General features: G+C 41.1%; 1 protein-coding gene across 1 annotated transcript in view; it reads right to left on the bottom strand.

Moving 5' to 3' along the window:
- Window positions 1-19,964, bottom strand: part of LOC149172416 (COP9 signalosome complex subunit 6-like) — a 156,024-nt gene that overhangs the window by 99,902 nt on the left and 36,158 nt on the right. The window lies entirely within an intron of this gene.

The raw sequence follows: 19,964 nt of genomic DNA, 5'->3' as shown, positions 1-19,964 counted from the left end.
TAAGCCACTTTATTCTCTTATGTCACTTTATTCTCTGACATTTCTCTGATGTCACAGTGCATAGATATTTCACTTGCTAATTCTTGTGTGTATGTAGTGTGCTGTTTTTTTTGGCTGTTGGTTAAACACACAGTGTTTGGGTCGATGGCCTTCACATAAGGAATGCCTTAACAGCAGGGTTGCGGGTGACTCACATTGGCTCAAAAGAAGGGCATAAAAAAATACAGGTATTAGGCGACTCCATGATAATCATTAGGCATATGATCTATGCTTCATCAGCTCCCAGGGACTGATCCCCTCTTTCAATTTGGTGTCTTTCTTCCGTATTCTGAGAGGAAATAATCAAAAAGTTGGCAAACAGGCAAACCATGCCTGCCAGTTGAGAGAAGAAAGGAGCATTGTGAATGAAGCCAATGGCACGACTCGCATCCCCTAATTGTGTCTATGAGCTTCAAGTTCTAGGTCAAGGATGTTACTCTTTGTTTGCAAGGAAGTTAGCAAACATTAGAATTGGAGATTTTGCTTTTTGTTTTCTTAACTTGGCTTACTGGCCTCTCCTCTGTTGAAGAAAGTGTAACTAGGTTCGGTATTTACAAATGTAATTTTGATCTTTGTACTTGTCAAGAAAAAGAAATATTATTTTTGTAAATTATAAGAATGAGTTTCTTGCTTATTTCGTAAGTCTAGGAAATTCAAAGAGTCAAAGTCATGTATAAGGAGCTCTTCTTGAGCCTATGTGTAATGTATATGGGTCAACCGAATGTCTAGAACAGCCCTCCAAAGACAAGCACAATCACTCTTGATGAAGTCGGCCTCCAAACAAGATAAAATACAGTCATGTCGGCTCAGAATGAAGACACAACAGTTCATTTGTACAGGTCGGCTTATTATGGAGACGAAACCACTATATATACCCAGTGAGGGTCTGCGCAAAACAGAGACATGGAAATCGGATTCCTCTGTGATTTTCGTGGGTACAGTACAGAAGAAAAACTCAGACTTTCTAAATTAATTCGATGGGTACAGGAGTCTGCAATTCGCATTACAGGAGGACACTATTTCGAGGTCTCTGAAATTTCGTGGATATTTACAGTGGCACAGTTGCAGTCTCAGCACAATCATTTATGATGGAGAGGATCATGATGATCCCACTACAATCTCGGCACATTTGTTATATTACAATCTCGGCACATTTGTTATCACAGTATCTCTGTCTCAGCATACTTCTAAGATGAAGTCATGGTCTCGATATATTTAACGATGAAGGGATACACACTCAGAAAACTCTTTAGGAACAGTCACAGTCAAGGCGTAAGTATGATGATAAGGATCTCGGTGATCTCACAGAGACACACCTTGTCTCATATTCTGGACGCAGTCATAATCATGGCACAGTGATTTCATGACCGTGATGAAGATATAATTACAAAGGCATAATCATAATACAAGATCTCAGTGCAGGTTCAGTGTATAGATTTCGTAGGTACAGTGATGATCTTCGTAATTGCACAGTGATAATCTCAGTAAATATGCAGTGATGATCTCAATATGATCTCAGTAAATGTACAGTGATAAACTCAGTGAATGCACAGTAATGATCTCGATGATGGCTTAGCTATGATGATCTCAAAGATGACCTCGGTGAAGCAGCAGTGAAGGTGATGATCTCAGCAGTGACGAGGATTGGTGTCTTGGTCTTGGAGTGGCTTAATTAGGTCAAGGGTCATGGTCTTGGTATTTGTCAATTGGAATCTTTATAAGAAGAATTTTGTGTGGGTTTTCCTCTCCAAGAGGGAGAGGTTTTGGCCCTGGTAGAAAGCCAACATTTTCTGTTCTTGTCTCTTTGCTTTGGTAGCTATTTGATGAACTAAAGAAGACACACTTTAATATTAAAGAATATACTAATAAGCAAAAGTTAAATAACTCACAAATAGTTATCATGCTAAGAAGAATCTCATTAACTTCACTTGCCCTAGATTCTTCAACATCTTTGTTTCCCGTCCCCTCCCGCTCCTTTCGTTTCCCCTCCCCTCCCACTCCCTTCGTTTCCCCTCTTTCCTATTTAACCCCCCCGTCCCTTCCCTTTGCCTTTCTCCTATCTTTCTCCCAGCTGCTCCCCTCTTCCATTGCGTCCTGCCTCCCCTCCTTACCATCATGTTCCCCTCCCCAACCCACCTCATCCCCTTGCACCTTGGGCCCTGTTGCATCACTGCATGTGAGTCTGGGCCTATCCTGGAGCCTCATGGCAGGAGCTTCCTCTGCTTGTAGCCGCAATGTGTCTGTGATTGTCACCTTGGTACAACACTTGTGCGTGGAAGGGTTAAATGGGTGTGTATTCAGCTCCCACGCCCTGGATCAAGGTGCAAAGGTCGGCGCACCACCTCGGGTGATTGCAGGATAATGGGGAATTCGGAGCAACATTTAATTCTTGCACACATAACCACCCTGATCACTCGTGGGAGGAAGTTGAGGATGGGAATGACAGACCAGAAGCAGAGCTGCGAAATAGTGGCGGACTACTATGAATGTATGGAGGTACATCAGGATCTCAGCTCCAGCAGTTCCTCCCATGGTACTGCATCATCACACAGTCCTGCATTTGCTATTTAAGGAATAACGGTATGTTCAGTTTTTATTGTTTAAGGTTCTTTTCTGCTCATATGGCCTCTGTGAAGGCCTGGCGGCTGAAGTTGAGGTCGCTACGAGTCAATGGTTGGGCCTAGGTTGAAGGGAAGAAACTCAAGGCATCGGGTGTGCCTGAGTTTTCGAGTGGGAAGCTTCAGGGGGTTGCGGGTCTGAGTGTAGTTGCTTAGGTGAGGGTTGTTGGGTTGGGTGTTGTTAATTTGTTGAATTGGGAGGGGGTTTCAGACCAGAACCTCGGGTATAATTCGAGAGTGGACCCGCAGAGGGAAGTTTGTCTGAAAACGACCAAAATTGAGAAAGTTGTAGGTGAGAAGGTTGTTAATGTGCTAGACTATGAGGGTGTTCTGGGTCAAAACCTTGGGGCTTCGTTGGAGGCCAGTGAGGTGGACGGGGTGGTGGATGGTTGGTTCCTGGAGCGGTGGGTCAAGAGCATCCTGGAGTCGAGAGGGAACGACAGAAAGGTCTGTGACATTCTGGGAAGTCTGAAGGTGGACTCGAGTGTGCAAAGTGCAAAGGATAGTTCCTGGTCGGGCCCTTGGGGCAGTCGCAGGCTGAGGTCAGGGGGGCCGCGGGTGGGAGATTCTTTGGCTGGTAGGAGAAATCGGCCAACCTGCATCAACTGTGTGCAGGACCACTTGGAATTAAGGGAAGGACTGGTTGTTGTGCAACGTAACATACACCAACAGTAGTAGGAGAACCTGACTATGCAGGAGAGACAATTGGAAAAGAGGGAACGTATTCGCCAACTGGAGGATGAAGTGGATGCATTGCGGCAACAAATTGAGCAGTTGAAGCTCAAGGTGGAGGAGAGCAGCAAGAGCAACGATGAGGACTCCACTAAGTTGGAACTTAACAAGAGCAACAAAGAGGTCTCCATTGGCCTGGAGCTGAACAGTCCAGCGCCAATGCATGTTTAGCTTTTATAGTATTTCTTACTGTTTTTTAAATGGCACAATACAAATGTAGATACTTAATGCTACAATTTTGTCGAATTTATAGTTATAGGAGCTCTGGAATTGGAAAATTATGTGAATATTACAGTGAATACTCTTATAGCAGGAATGCAGATCAAATGATGCATCAACAGCGCTTAGCAAGCTTGAAAACACTTTGTAAAATCTCGGTTTTGTTTGTGAACGGGCACGCTATATTTATATAAAAAATCTACTCATTCTAGTTAAAAGAAAATAGTTTTACAAAAACTTTCTTTTTTTCTAACTTAAAGTAATTTTTCACCTCCTTTCTGTTTTTTTTAAACTTTATATGACTTTTTAAAATTATAAAATATCCCTTTCTATTGTTCTAATTTTTTTAATAATAATTACTTTAATAATTTAATATTGATATTTTACTTCAATTTTTTTCCCTCTTTGTAATTATAATTTTTCAAAGTGTAATTTCCTTGTACAATGTTCTTATGAAAAGAAAATGTGTCAGTCTTAGATAATTTGATGGTTTTCTCTTCACATAATTATTATTTTTTTTAATGCTTGTTTGGTGAACTGTAGTTATGAACAGTCACGATTTTCTGAAACTGCATCTATCCTTCCCACAACAATCGGTAAAGTTACCAATGGTTGTATGGCTTTTCGCAATTGTAATTGAATGGAAACCAACGATTTTTATTTTCACAAAGAGGTTGTCTTCCTTGGTAGCAGTGTACAGCATAAGCAACTGTGTACTAAACAAGGTATGGAATGGAACAATGGATTGATAGCAGTGGCGAGCAGTGGAGGGTGGTTGCGGCAGCGCAACTCGAGAGGCTATGGTGCACTAACGACGGCTCGATGGGGTGGCGACGTATGGTGCAGATGGCCGACAGTTGTTGTAGAGGGAACTAGTCAACTTTGGGGAGTTGGGTCGATGGCTTTCTGTGGGGAGCAGCATTGTAGCGAGCTTTTGTCTGGTTGACAGGGTAATGTGGTAGTTGTGTGGTGCTATCAATTGCGGCGTTGGTTGAGTTGAAAAGCCTGACGACAATCAAAACCTGGTGAAACATAAAAACTCCAAACTTGTGTAGAAAAACGCTTTAATTTGCAACGACAACGAAGTTGACAAAGAGTTGATGGCCAAAGGCCAAATCAGACTGGATCTGTGCAGTGGTTGAGCGGCCAGAGGATCGAACAGCTCTGATACCAATGTAATGAACAAGGTTCATATACTCAGAGGAATGCTCTAATAAAAATGTAACAAACAAAGTTCATATACTCAAAAAGTTAAACACTCCAGAAGACTTGGAATATGAAGATCTCCATTGAAGATACAAGAATATATATTAAAATGTATGAATGAGAATGATGATAGAAATGAGAGTGTGGGCCTGCAAGTGTCCCTTTTATGAACAGCCATGTCCTTAGGGACATACCTCTTCATTAACTGATTACTAATTAATCATTATTTATGATGTGTTATTCTTATTTTTATTTACATTTTTTATATCTATATTTTATTCATAACAGAGCTTAGGATTGAAGGCCAAAGAGGTAGGATCTTGACTCTAATCTAGCATTTGTGTTTTTGTATGTTCATTGTTAAATGAAAATGTTGTCTTCTCTCTTTCCCATTCCCATTCCTCCATTTTATTGGAGACAAGAAACTATAACTCCACCAAAGTTCAAAAAATCAAAACTTCAAACATCATGGCTATATGGCTTAGCATTCTCTTCATGTTGGTTCTTTTTTTGTTGTTATGGTGTTGGAGAGTAGGAGAAGGAGGGTTGATCATGATGAAGATGATGAAGAAGTGGGTAGTGGTGGATTTGAAACCCCTGGAGAGGAGCGGTACCTTGGTGAGGAGGAAGAGGAGAGTGGAGATGAGGGCACAAAAACGAAAGCAAACCAAACCCCATTGTGGAAATATGTTTCTAGGCTTGAAACGGGGAAAGCGGGTGGAACCACTAAATAAAACATATTGTTCAGGAAAAAGATCCTAACTTGTATGATATTATTCACAAATGTGTGTGTGTACGGTGGAATAAACTTAATGTTCCACTACATGCCTTGGTGTATATCCTAATGCCAAAATACTACTCTCCATCTTGGTTGGTAAAACCTACACCTGGGGGTGGGGTTAATGCCAAACCCAATACAGATCCAAAGGTACAACAGGGATATATGAAAGCATTAGACAAGATGGTCCCTGATAGGGAGGAGTGTGCTAATTTGCTTCTTGAATTAGGCAGATACTTCACTAGCACTGGAGTGTTTGGTTCTTTGCATGCAGTGGAAGATAGGGACAGATTTGATGATATCACATGGTGGGACGCATATGGCAAGTAGGGGATTTCGCAAAAATTGGCAAAAAAAGTGCTCTCACAAGTTGTAAATACTTCTTCTGCAAATAGGTGTTGGAGCACCTACAACTTCATCCATAGTGTGAGAAGAAACAGACTCAATGAAAATCGGCAGAAAGCTTAGTTTATGTGCACTACAACTTGAAGTTGTTGAATCATTATTGTGATCGGGCACCTAAGGCTACATCATATAAAACTTGGGACAAGAACCTAGAGGAAGATAATTTGGAGGATGGTGCTCTACATCTAGAAGAATTGAAAACAGAACTTCAAAGAGATAATGATGAAGCAACACCAGCGATGCCACCCCCACCATCCAGTCTTAGTGCTCGAATTCCAACATCTTTGCCTTTGTTGCAGACACCTAAATGTACACCCTCACGTGGAGGGCATGTGGGTTTTGGTCCTGGTCATCCGACTATGCGGGAGGAGACTCCCAATAGTAGTAGACCACCACGACCTTCTCAGAAATTAGACTTTTCTCATGGCTGCAAGACAAAGTAGTAGATAATAGATTTACTTGTCTTTTCTAGTGTAAGGACCAAATGTCGTATACGCAACGGAAATATTTAAAATACTTCGAAAACAAAAACACCCATCATAGGATTGTAATTGTAAATTGTAAAATGTATAAAAAAATTGATGTAGGATGATACAAATGAGTACGAGGGTCCTGTATATATAGCTAAGTATGTACCCTTTCACTAACGGTTATATCCTTGACGACATAACTTTTCATTAATTGCTAACTAATTAACCATTAATCTTATTTGTTGTCTTTTACATTTTCTGTGTTTAATTTTATATGAATTTAATTTGTTATATCTAGTTTCTAGTAGTTTTTATAACTGTTGACTCTTTCATATTTATTATGATATTTTTTGTAAACAATATATGACAATTTAAGTTTGAAGTTGGCAATTATAACTCATTGATAATGAATTATGAATACGATGCTTCGTGAAAGTTGAAAGTTGAAACATTTCATTTCATGTTAGATATTTTTTGTTATAGTTTGGTTACTTGGTAATGGTTAATAGTACAACTTTAGTGATCAATGATGATAAATGTTATATATTGAAATTTTGAAAGCTTGAAACTTTAAGATTGATGAATCATGAGACTCAATATGTTGTATGTTACTAACTTGTGGACATGGTCAATGAGGATTATAAATTCTAGATGATTGATGTTATATGGTTCAATCCATGTTTTTATGTTTTTATATCTAATTCATCATTCTACATGCTTTTGTTGACATATATGCAACAAAATATATAAAAATTCGCTCCCAAACCGGGAGCATTTGAAAATGTCACTCCCTGCTCCCACTCCCAAGTAACCTTGCTTAAGAGTACACTCTATCACCAATACGCCCCATGGGGCCACTTGATCACTTTAAAGGTTTAAATTTTAACCCTGCTTCTAAGCACTCGACAAAGATGTTAATGCAGCAACTGACTCTCATTTTCAAGCTCTAATCAGCGAGCCTTGGTAGTGAGGTGTTCTGCAGGGACTGTCCACAATCTTTCACTAATGGTTATGACTAATGTGGTGGTTATGACTAATGGTTGCAAGGCTTTTCATCAATATTTTGGCATGATTAAGAGCATAACATTGCGTCTTTGTAAAATGCTTATTTCTTTTTAATGTACTGGACCTGGAAATAATGCAAGAAGTTGTTATTGAAACCACAAAGGCCTAAAACTATAGTATATGAAATAGCAAAAAACAAAGACAAGAAGCCTAATGTATGAAAAGCATTATTGTACCATTGCACTTTGAAATGTCCCAAATTTTTGGATTTCCTTGTGGTGAGATTAGGAGAGATTTCCAAAGCCTATGTCAGCAAGGTCATAGGAGCAAGACTATATTATTGGTGGGCCCAGAGGATTTTGAGGAGTTTTATCGGGGCCACTAGGATCGCTTGCTATAATTCATCATTAGGATCAGTTTTGCAAGATTCACTCTTGATTCCGTTCCATTTCAGAGACTCCTGTAAAACAGAGTTATTAATGGCCATATTTTAATTATTTTAATTTACGCTTAAGGTTTTGAGTAGGATCAATCCAATCATAATCGTTGTCATGGATTTTCTTCAAATTCGTCACCATAGGAGTGTCCATGGACCTTCAAGGCACCTCTATTTATACTAAAACGTTGAGCACAAGTGGGGGCAATTTGGTTGCTGGCCGACCTTGATGAACTGTCCCATAACACAAATAAATTCATATCTCCATGAATACTTATCGGAATCAAATGATCTTTATATCAATCCTACACCTCTCAGTGAGAGGAATCCAAAAAAAAATCAGCTGCCAAAAATAAGATGACTCACGTGGAATTTGGCCCTTTTTGCCAATTTTAACACTCCCTCTCAACTAGGGAGAACTCCATCCATTGATCCATCTGCCAGACTGTGTTATCTCTGCCATCAGTGCCTTGCACTACTCTGCTCTGCTGAACCATGAAGAAGAAGAATTAATCGAGAATGTCTCATACCATTCTCTACTGACCCGAAGTCAATCCTATATGAAGAGTGTGTCATACCACTCTTACTGATCCCAGATCAGTGCCAAAAGAGAGTGAGTTATATCACTCTTACTGACCCGAAGTCAGTTCCAAAAGAGAGTGTCTCAAACCACTCATACTGACCCGAAGTCAATTTCATTGATCTTAGATCAATATCGTAAGAGAGTGTCTCAAACCACTCATACTGACCCGAAGTCAGTTTCACTAATCCCATATCAATATCATAAGAGAGTGTCTCAAACCACTCATACTAACCTGAAGTCAGTTTCATTGATCCCAGATCAATATAAGAGTGTCTTAAAGCACTCATACTGATCCGAAGTCAATTTCATTGATCCCAGATCAATATCATCCTAGCATAGGGAGTACGGCAGTAACACGTTGCGTCCATCGGTACCACTATGGTCCCTATCCTCATTTCCCTACTCATTGGGAAGATGAGATGTACTTCCCATGAGTCCCAGATTGCATGGGTAGGATGTCTCGACAGGAGAAGGATGAACCACTCATCCTACCTACATGTCGCAAGGCGTATCCCAGGGGAAGGTTGTACCACTCACCCTGTACACAACAAATCACTAGGGGAAGGTTGAACCATTCACCCTATGGTTGCTCATCACTCCAAGATGTACTCCCAAGCCCCCCAGAGCTCAATGTCCATATCATATAGGACCCTTAGGAGAGAGTCTCTCCACGACTCTTAGTCACTCTCGGAAAGTCACCAGTTTGACCTTTCCCAGGGGCTTCGACAGAATGTCGGCGACCTGCACATCAGTCCCAATGTGAGCCTTCTTGCTCATTGATGTACCATATCCCAAATAAAGTGGTACTTGATGTTTATATGCTTGGAGCGATCATAACACACGGGATTCCTCAACAATTGAATCCCTCTTTGGTTGTCACAGAAGATCACGGTGGTACCCATCATGTGTCCAAACAGCTCATTGAAGAGCTTCCTCAACCAACCAACTTCACACAAGGTCATACTCGTAGCTATGTATTCGGTCTCAGCGATGCTCAAAGCAACTGACTTCTGCTTCCTGCTCATCCAGGATATCGTAGCAGAACCAAAGAGAAAAAGCACCCAGAAGCGCTCTTGTGATCCTCCACACTGCTTGCCCAATCAGCATTCGAATAATCATGCAACTTCACATTTCCGACAGTGTATCTCAATCCATGAGAAATTGTGCCCGAAGATATCTCAGAAGATTCTTGGCACCAATCTAGTGAGGCTCAACTATATATGAGCTCAACATGCTAACTGCAAAACATGTATCTGGACGAGAGTTAACCAAGAACATCAATGCTAGAATGAGTTTATGAAACTCAGAGGCATTTCCCAAATCAAGTCTGGCATCACTACCACATAACTTTTGAAAGTTAAGGACCATCGAGGTAGTCACAGGTTTGCAGTTTACTATTCCAAATCCGAAATCTAACTCCCTCTTACTTTTGCAAATGAGAGGGTCAGCACCTGTCAGGAAGAGGTCATCCTCATAAGGTGCCAGAATGAGATGTCTATCATCCACAACCTTCAAGCAATTGTTTGGACCGGCTTCACTCCTAGTAAGTCCCAGCTTCATCAGACAGCTATCAATCCTCTCATATCAAGCCCGGGGTGTTTTGCTTCAAGCCATAGAGGGCTTTCTTCAACCTGTATGAGATTCCTGATCATGAATCTCAAACCCCTCGGGTTGTTCCAAACCTATAGACCTACTACATAAGGGGAATGGTCCCCTTGTAAGATTTTCCTTTGGTACATCTCGGACATGTACCTTCATGCTTTTCTTGATTTCAGGCATCCCTATCACCATTTGACTCACATCGGGTAGGGCCCCTTTATAAGCATACCTTCAGTGATATAGAAGAGATGTGTCAACTGACATTGTCCCTAAGGGGTTTCCTGCAACTTGATACACATTGTCAACCCAGAATAAAGGCATCTTTGAAAATTCCATTTTCAAACACGTACCTTTCCATTGATGAATGCCACCTTGAAACCTTTGACTTCCATTGCCGAAATGGACAACAGATTCTTCTTGCGATCAGGTTGTAGAATTTCCCACTGTAGATCACCTGATAATGCAATATACTAAAGCAAAATACTTGATCTACTTCTACAAACAAACTTGCGGAAGCTTAATCGATTTTGAGCAAGATCAAATAGAACACATATAACAAAGAATGAGAAATCAATCACACATGAACACAGGAGAATACTCTCAGGAAAGCCTCAGTTGAAAACCCCGATCTCTGTATTATCATACAGTGGAAATATCTCTGGATTACACAAAGCTCTAGCTCACAAGCTATCCAGCTCTTAGTACAATCCCTCCATGTTGCTCATAGATTGAATAGACACAACATATGCCTTCCTCCAGTCCTCCAAGCCTCTTATTTCTTTGCGCAATTTCTCCTGGGTCCTCTGGCTGCCACCTGTGTGAAATCACCTCTCACACAACTCACCAAACTCAGAGGTAACTGCGCAATCTCCATGGAATGAATTCCTTTTGCATGCAAGAGATATCCTCAATGGAATATTCCTGCAACTGATAGTACATTGTCCCATCCTCTGATCTCAACTGGGTCTCTAACTGAACTGACATGCATGAGTTATTTATGAGAGAATATTCAATTATTTGAAGTGCAGTAGTTACATGCATGCATGCATTAACTAACTGAACTCACAATCAGTTCCACAAACTGTTGGAACTAATCTAACTGGACTTAACTCAGTTAACTGAGCTAATTAATTACAACTCAAAGTACAACTCATCCTGATCTCCTTAATCAAGGGATAACTTCCTCAATCAAAGGGGAAACTGTTGCATGTCTTCACATAGACTTCATGTTTGATTTTCTACAACTAATTAACTCAAGATGAATTAATTAATTATTTTACAAACAACTGCTAAGATCAAATTCGAATTTTGATTCTCAATTTTAGTTCAGGGACTAACTAAAATTGGAATGTATCCCGAAATGCTATTTATAGCAATGTTGTTTTTATCACTTCTATATTTAGCTTTTCTTGTAAATGAATTGAGTTACCCTCATTCAATTGAGGGGTAACATTCCCTACACCCTTTCCGGGATAGGTGGTATTGACTCCAAGTATAATCCCACGATTGTTTCCATCTCTACCAAATTAGAGAGAGCACCCTTCTATCCGACGAAGTGCCTTGAAGCACTACAATCAATAAGCCAGATTCCCAAAGAGTTTGGACTCTGGAGGAGAGGGCCAATATAAAATAATAATTCTTTATCTTATCAAAAACAACATTTGATTCTTCATTCCTGGGGTTCTTTACTTTCTTTGAAGAGTCGGCCATTTCCTTGATGTCCTACATTACCTGTCATTCCTCCGATCATTGAAGATGACCCTAGAATGATTGTTATCATCATCAAGTGATGTGTCCCTACCATTCGGACACTCCTTCGCATAATGGCCGAACTTATTGCAAGCAATGCATCTACCTTTCCTTCCACCCTTAGATCTGGACTTCCCATTGAAGTGATCTTTAGGTAGGCCATCAGATGCTTCTATTGTGCCACTCAGATAATATTCTCTGCTTCGACTTCACCCCTGGTGAATTTGAAGAGGGATGAGGAACCCATAGAGCCTTTTGTCCTTTCCAACTGTCTTGGGTGATTGCTCTTTCACTCTTTCTTGGGCTTTGTCTTCGCCTCAGCTCTAATACCATGTTAATTTTAGGTATATTCTATGATGATAACAAATTTACTTCAATTTTCCATATTAGCTCAATATCAATTCCAGATTAGCAATCACATTTAGCATGATAGTAAAATGCAGATAGAACATAAACATAAATCGCAAAAGACAAGCCAAGCCAAGAGGACACAAGATGTGGCGCTAGCTAGGGACAAACCCCAATGTGGAGAAACCCTTGATCAATTCTTCTTATATGTTCTTCAATAGTTCAGTCGAGAGAGAGATAGTACATATACATCAGAACTCAACATATTGACTTATCTAAATCAAAGCATAGATCTTCTCTAAGAAGATAGCATATGAGGTAGTTGATCTGAGCTAAGTAGAAGGCATACTATGTCCACTGATCCAAGGTGACTCCATCACCATGCTGCTCCTCACTGTGTTGCACCTCACTTTGCTGCACCCAATCATCATGCTGAACCTGTCACTGTGCTGCACCCAATCATTGATCTGCTTTCATCACTGTGTTGCACCCAATCACTGATCTGCTTTCATCACTATGTTGCACCCATCATGTTGCATTCATCATGACATTAAATATGCTGCAACCATCAGCCATTGTACTCACCAGTCTTAGCTGCTTACTATGGCTTACAACCTAGCAGAGTAGCTAGACTCCTTCAACAGGTCCAGAGTGCAGTCTCCTAGCAGTCACAAAATCTGCCCAGATTTGTCTGCAATTGTCCTCTAAGGGAAGGTTGTCTCCTTTACAAGATCGTCCTTCACTTTTCATCACAGGATATGGCATACAGTATAACCCAAATACCATTGTAGTAAGAACATTATTAAACACTAGGATCTTTGATCAATCATCACTAAATCTTTGTCCCTTCATTACTGTAGGTATATATCTGACATGCCATACATCAGACTGAATATATCACTGTCATATGTTCACAAGATTTTACTGCTATGCTTTACTGTCATTAGCACATGAGTTACTATCACACAACACAGTCATAACATTATACTGAAGATAGTTTCCCACACATGGTAATTTCTTTACTTGACACTCCATTGACCAAGGGCTCTCTGTACTACCCCAACACAAACTGTCCATCCAAAACTTAGATTAGGGCTCTGACCTTGCACTCCTTCCTGTGCAATCCGTTGTCCCAAAAGAGTGCTAAACACATGATTGGGCTTCCTCTATGCAACATATAGGAGCCTCCTTCAACAACGGATGTAAGGCAACATCTAATCCTTCTTTTGCTACGGAGTAAGGCCTGCGATTAGGGCACACCTGGACAGTGACTAGGGCACAAACTGAACTATGGATTTAGCCTCATACATCAGCGTTTAGGGCCTGTCTTCCACGTCTAATTAGGCCTCATCCTTGGTTGCGGCTAGGGCACGTTGAGGCCTCCTTTATACACCATTCATTTGTGTCTATAAGGCTGCATTAGTCCTATTCTCTACAGCTAGGTGTCTTTTCCTAGGACAACGTTTAGGGCTTTTAAGGACAGTTGCTTAGGGTCTCTTCTATACCTACGTTTCGAACAATTAGAACTTCTCCTTGCTGCGCTATAGAAGTCTCCTCCATGACTACGTTTTAGGGCATCATCTCCATTAGGGCAACATTTTCTTCTTAGGATCTCTCCTCCCACCAAAACCCAAGACAACTGGAGAGGAAGAGATCACAAGAAGTGTGTGTTCAAATGACCTTCAAGGCACCTCTATTTATACTAAAACGTTGAGAACAAGTGGGGGCAATTTGGTTGTTGGCCGACCTTGACGAATTGTCCCATAACACAAATAAATTCATATCTCCATGAATACTTATCGGAATCAAATGATCTTTAGATCAATCCTACACCTCTCAATGAAAGGAATCCAAGAAAAATATCAGCTGCCAAAAATAAGATGACCCACATGGAGTTTGGCCCTAGTTGCCAATTTTAACATCTTCACTATAGGATTGATCACACACTCGATACTCAAACGTTGTGAGGTGCTCTTGGGGATCTTCTTCGGTAAATATTGGTCTATTTGGGTCTTCTGGAGGAGGGAAAAGAAGGGCACCTAGAATATTGGAAAAATTGAAGGGATCGAAAAACCCATGCTTATGCCTCTTTCGATAGAGTGCCCTGTCAAAGAAAGGAGTATGAGGTGACTCATCACTTCTTTGATGATAAGTCAAGATTTCAAAGCTCCCAATTCTATGAAGGGCGTTGTGGAGTCACCAAAGAAACACTTATCTTGTCATTAATGAATTAATTCCTCAATGATTCACTAGGGAGGTACACTTGCTTTCTCCTCGGCAACGGCACCAAATGCAGGTGTCCTAGGACGGGTTCCTATGGAGCAACTACTAGGTCAAGTGGCAACAATGGGCAATAACCCACTGTTACCTGAGCTAGAGCTCCCTGCTCTTTACAGACTTTCACCAAAGGGAGGTGTCCCGGTATTAAGGAAATCACTAGAAGAAATTTATCAATGATGTGTAGATAGTGATTCCAAGAGCCTATTCAAAGGAGAGACTCTAATGATAGGGATTGCTTGCTTTAGAAGCAAGATGAATAGGTCTCCAAGAAGGGGTAGGGGGAAACCTAGACCCAGAGTTGAGGAGTATCTCTTGGTAAGAGGTGTCGCGGACCTAAGAATCCTAGAAGAATAGGGTTTCTAAGTAATCCTTACAAGATCAGAGTGATAAGGTTGCAGGACCACAAAGAAGCCTTAGTGGACCCAAACAAGATCAAGGGTTTGGGGTAAGACTTCAAACAAATGGACTTGACCAAGTGAGAGAGGAGAAAAGGATCAAAGTGATGAAAATTGACTTTAATGTTTAATGTAATGATCCCTAATGAAGCCACTTACCAAAGACAAGTTTGGGACAATGGTCCTCGAGCTAGGGCTTGGAATATCTTCAAATTTCACCGTCGGATTGTCTTGAGATTTGGAGGAACCTCTCAAGGACAAGCCAATGTAGTTCTTGACCAATTTTCATCAATTTTGGATGGCCACAAGAAATTTTGTTTGATGCCCTAGATGGCCTACTAGGGTTAGGGCTTAGAAAGAGAAGAAAGGAGGTGAGAATGATTTTCGTTTTGTGATCACCTAGGACTAGACCAGTGCCTAGCCTATTGGGAGAAATGAGTCAATGAGATTCAATGTTTAGAGATCTTTATACCCAATCAAGGAGTTTCCCAGCAACTTCGCATGGCCCTAGAGGCAGCAACTAGGTCACTAGGAAAATTTACACTTTTTTGATGTTGCAATTGATGACTTATCAAGGTAACTATGAACATTCATATACCCCTAGGATATTTATTCTCTATAATTTGCATGAAACATATGAAAAGTCCTCACAAAGACAAGATTAACAAATTCGCATTTCACTAAGGCAGCGTCATGAGCGAAAATCTTCATACATTACATAAGTGACAAAACATGAGTCATAAACCATGAAAATACACTTACAAGTATAGCGAAAAATCTTCCAATCATCAATAAACAAGAAAATTGAAGCTCCAAGATCAAACACAAGCTCTTCCAAACATGGAAATGCATCAAGATCAAAATTCGTCCATCAATAAGGCTAGCAAAATTCTCAAGAGATACAAATCCAAATCCAAGTGATGATCAAATGAAATGATCATCACATCAATATATATCCTCCCTAATGGGTTCAATTTGCCTAATTAGGCCTAATAATGCCCCAACTAATAAAATAATGTGCAAAAATAACATTCCTCGGTGAGAAGCCTACCAAGATAGCTCCATAATACAAAAACAAGCCTCCTAAGAGGGAAAAATAGTAAACAATAGTTTGAAGGGCCATTGAGGCCTAGTGCAATCCAAAGTGTACCAAGATTAATGAATGAGCTCGAAACATAGTGATCGAGGGGTTGGCCTAATAATGCCCCAACTAATAAAATAATGTGCAAAAATAACATTCCTCGGTGAGAAGCCTACTAAGATAGCTCCATCATACAAAAACAAGCCTCCCAAGAGGGAAAAATAGTAAATACAATATTTGAAGGGCCATTGAGGCCTAGTGCAATCCAAAGTGTACCAAGATGAATGAATGAGCTCGAAACATAGTGATCAAGAGGTTGGCCCCTTAATATCCAAGAACCTATGGTGTCCCCAAGTGGCTATGGGGGCACAAAATATCCTCATGGGTCTCCCAATGGATCGAACAAGTTGGTATCCCATTTGTAAGGGCCAGAAGAATGATGCAAGCCCTCCCAAAGTCTCCCATGACGAGATGCATCCTCATTCGAGCCCTAGATCAAACGCCAAGTGTGTCGTGCAAGAGTGGAGCCAACTAAGCAAGGTGGTCTAGGTGCATCATCATCATCCAATAGGTTGAACATGAACAAGCAGTAAGTGAAACTGAAGGATCCCATGAAGTGGCAATCTGCTCTCTACTATGGTGGAGACCCGCGACTCTCAATGCTCATTATATAAATGGCAATATGACCCTCTGGAGGGCTTGGACCCTGTATAGGGAGACCAAACCCCAGATGAAGACCCACCTACAATCCTGTATAAGATCCAATGTGTTTTCTCACCTTCCAGTACAACCAATCATTAGTGCAATTAAGTAAATGAGCTTACACATCATCGAACCAAATGGACATTTCATAGTGGCATGCCCTTCCATAATGGGCTTCAAAACGTACAAGTGTCTCCAAGTTCAAGAAGGTTAACCAAGGACCTTATTAGGTAGTTCCGGCCTCTAAGGGGGTGACATTTCCATGGTACGTCAATCAAATGGCAGTTGGTATGTGAAATAATGATGGAATGGAGTGGGGCATCAGGAGAAGGCTCCAAGCCACATGCCACAGTACAAGGGTAGCTAAAATAAAGGAATCCCACACTTGGGTATATGAGTGTGGGAAGGAGAAATCGTGGTACATGAGTTACCTCGGCCATTGTTTTTCCACCCTTCTTCATATGCATTTTGCCTTTTATAGATTTTTCTTTTGTAACTGCTCGAGGCTCCAAGGGATGAGAACATGATATGTAAGATATAGTAGTGAATACCCCCTTAAAGTGGGGCAGTTCATCGCCCACCAGGGGTGGGGCAATCATGGGTTCCCTAATGATGTAAGGGGTCGGAGGGGCCCTAGGAACCAAGGTGATGGCCATGATGGTAGGGGTAGAGCTCATGTTTGGCTTTTGCCCACGTTGTAAATTTGTATGTCCTAGCCATCTTTTGCATTTTATGGTACATTTCCTATTGAGAGTGGCCAAATTATGCTTTTTCTTTTCTTTTAGCTGCATCAACCTTCTGTGCATCCTTCCAGGCCTGACCCAAGGTGTGCACAAGGGGATGCACAGGCTAACTCCTTGTGGACCCAGATGGGAAATATGGTGAATGGGGTTATGAGTGGAGGGTAGTGATGTATATGGTCTCAGGGAGCGGGACCGCGCAACCAAAATCGGGGTTTTCCATGTAGTGCCACCCCTAAAGCTAGTAGCCCATTCGCCGAGACTAGGATACAACATTAACCATCAAATTTGATAGAGGAAACAAGAGTACAAACCAAGCCCACTCTTTCCACCAAATCCCCCCACTAATCCATGCCCAAGTGTCCATGGTAAGTAAACAAAAGTACCCAACTACACAATGAAAAGCCATACTTTCCAGGTTGGAAGGCCCACCTTCAAACATACGATCATATCAGATGGGCAAGGGAGCATATGGTTGGCTTTGGTGGTGGAGATGGTGGCACATCGAGCTATCTGGTGGCTACAAGGGGGTTGCTGGCTATCGGTTGAGGACCATGTAGGAGAAATTTTTTCTCCTGTGGATACTACACACGGGTGGTGGGTAACACTGCCCACTTGGCTCCAACTCTCCATATATTGGGAGTCACTGACTGAGTGGTTGCCTCCACTCGTCTTGAGCTCTATTGCTCATCATCCTATTGATCGACCCAACTGCCAAATGGCTATGACTCAAACTAAGATACTGGTTGAGGCTCCATCTTGAGAGCTCTATGCTGCTCTCGCTCAACCATCACTTCTCTACTCTTAGAGCTTCGTGCCTTGCTGCTCAAGGTTGCACCTGTCTCAACCTATGGTAAATACAGATTTTTCTTCCTCACACCTTGTTATCTTCCAACACTATTGTGATTCCCTCCTTTCCATGCACAGAAATTCGAGGCTCCCTCTAGACTGTGATCTGACCTCAGTCCTAGGAACGCCATACTGTTATCCAAGGAATTGCTCCACTTGGCTCTTCAAACTCTAGTGCTCACCTTCCTGAGTGATTTGTGCTCTTCAACAAACTCTAATCTGTGTTTTTCAGAAACTTATCAACTTGATCTTTGTGTGTTGGTCTTTATGTTGATCTCTCCTCCGATACCCAGTAGATTTTCCTTGAAATTTTGCAACTGCTATGATGAACAATTTGAAACTGACTTCAATCTACCAAGACACAGAATTTCTCTACTCTAAATAAGCAGTAGAATAGAAACAGTGATAAAATAAACACAGTCACACAATAACACAATAATTTTTCTATGGCACCCAAATGGGAAATCTCTCTTCTTGTTGTAGAATTTATTGATAGAGTTGAAGAAATTAGATCTCTTTACAAGGCAATTTGTTTCACTAGAAAACTCAATGTTTTCACTGCTTACAATAGCTTGAAATACCCTGTACCAACCTTGACCTAGCGCCTCCTTACTAGCAACCTGCCTAGCCCTCTTTCCTTGCACACAAGTCTCCATTACTAGCCCAAATTCACTGCGCACAAGCCTCCTTTGGCTGGCCTGAATTCTCTACACACAGGCCTTCTTTGGTTGGCCCAAATTCCTTGCGCACAACCTCCTATTCTCCAGCAACAAGGAATTCTCCCTATGCTCTATGTATTGGCTCCTCCAAAGTACACACTCAATACAGTGATATGTGGTTTGACAGTAAGTCTTGCTGGTTGACACCAACGAGACCGAAGTTCAAATCCCATTGAGTATATGGCCAGCTATGATCTCTGCTCAAGGAGTAGACTCCCCATTTCCGAGAGTCTCAGCTCTTGTTAGATCATAGGATCTGGTATACCTGGCTTGCAGGTTGCTGGATATACTCTTGGTGTTATAAAGAAGCCACGAGAGTTGATCCATATTAGTCCAAGGACTTACCAATTCACCATGGTTAAAAAAAAGGTACATACTCACAACAAGAAATTCTCACACACAAATTGGTGCAACCTGCCACAAACTCGTGAGTTATTGTTTTGTCTCACAACCTTGTGCACAAAACAATTGATTACAATTGTTCCTTTGTCCTTTTAAGCAATGTGATCATGCTATATCTAGCAAGTGAAATTTTAGAACACAAGTTGAGTTTGACTTGTTAACTAAGTCAACTCCTAGTGTAAAACATCCTTGCTTCAATCAAGACTGAAGCTCTCCAACTCGTCAATTTCTAAATTTGAACATGCACTTGGATATCAACATAACTGCCTCTCCAACTCTGTGCATGAACCATCTAACTCCATGAACTCGTCCTAGCTCCACGAATTCATCCATGCTAAAGAAATGATTGATCGTGTTCTTTCTCTGGCTAAGGCACGCGCACAAAGATGACCTTCTTCACTATACTTTTCAACAAAATAAAGAAGAAGAGCTCGAGGAAGAACATCTGAATTCAAAAGCACTGGCTCAACTTGGTAGCCAAGCCAATGGTGGTGAAGGGGACAGATCTGAATCAATGAAAGACACCCAAAGGGGAATGGAATCAAATGAGATCATAATTCCAAAGCAGCAAAAAGAGGAAATACCCACAGAAAAAAAATCCGGGATGCA

Source organism: Pinus tabuliformis, chromosome 4_2 (assembly GCF_031772625.1).
Source record: "Pinus tabuliformis cultivar Carrire ecotype Pingquan chromosome 4_2, CPIR1, whole genome shotgun sequence".
Taxonomy (NCBI): domain Eukaryota; kingdom Viridiplantae; phylum Streptophyta; class Pinopsida; order Pinales; family Pinaceae; genus Pinus; species Pinus tabuliformis.
This window is presented reverse-complemented; position numbering and strand designations above follow the sequence as displayed.